Below are 824 nucleotides of genomic sequence, written 5' to 3' on the forward strand. Positions count from 1 at the left end.
ATGATCTGATCAGATCTTCCAAATTGTTAAGTAAATCATATTGTTATTGGATGGCTGAAAAATGTAAAGAACCTCTGTATGTGCAATAAAGATCTGTAAAGGAAATTCTCTCAAGAGTAAGGTTATATGTATAATATTTAATGCAGAATGTGTATCTCTTATTTATTGTCATTGGTTGAGTTGTGAATGAGAGTAAGATATGAATGCATAGCCTAAGCATAAAATCCTTAAAATCTGCTGGTCAGTGTAGTATTTTACATACAAATGTTTTATAAATCTAGTCATAAAAAGGATTTGATATTCATTGGATATGATAAGCAATAGTTGTTTAATTGTAATTAATTATGATATAAGTTCTTTTTCTACAAAGACTTTTCAAGTTTTATAAATACAATCCAGTGATTGTATGATTCAGGTTTCTGACACTTGAGTAGACTATAACCATTGTTGATAGATTTTTTTCTTTATATAACTAGAGGCTGTATTATCAAAGTGTCACAATTATAAAATCTTGTATTAACTTTTTAAAAAGCATATAAAATTCTAGCAAAACTGAATGTCTTATTTTTTCACTGCATAGGCAAGGTAGTCATGGACAGATTGCTCAGGGAAGAATGATCATAGGTACATACATGCATTGACAAATTTGTATTGCCTAATCCTAGCTTGTATGACCAAATTTTAGCATATGGTCTGAGTCTACTCATGAAAACAAATATTTTGTAATTTTTCAAATAAACATTACATAGGAAATGACAATTTCATTTTCACACAGGATAATTTTTGGAATATGTCCCCCACCTCTGAATACCATGTCTGTTGCT

At 29.2% G+C, this 824-nt stretch overlaps 1 protein-coding gene across 1 annotated transcript in view; it reads left to right on the forward strand.

The window, feature by feature from the left end:
- The window catches only part of LOC119581732 (ankyrin repeat and SOCS box protein 12-like), a 7,975-nt gene extending 7,222 nt beyond the window's left edge, over positions 1-753 (forward strand). The window contains exon 7 of the mRNA XM_037929862.1: positions 1-753. This exon is cut by the window's left edge and continues 687 nt beyond it. The gene's annotated coding sequence lies outside the window, so the exon portion shown is untranslated.
- The last annotated feature ends 71 nt before the right edge of the window (positions 754-824 follow it).

Source organism: Penaeus monodon, chromosome 15 (assembly GCF_015228065.2).
Source record: "Penaeus monodon isolate SGIC_2016 chromosome 15, NSTDA_Pmon_1, whole genome shotgun sequence".
Lineage (NCBI taxonomy): Eukaryota > Metazoa > Arthropoda > Malacostraca > Decapoda > Penaeidae > Penaeus > Penaeus monodon.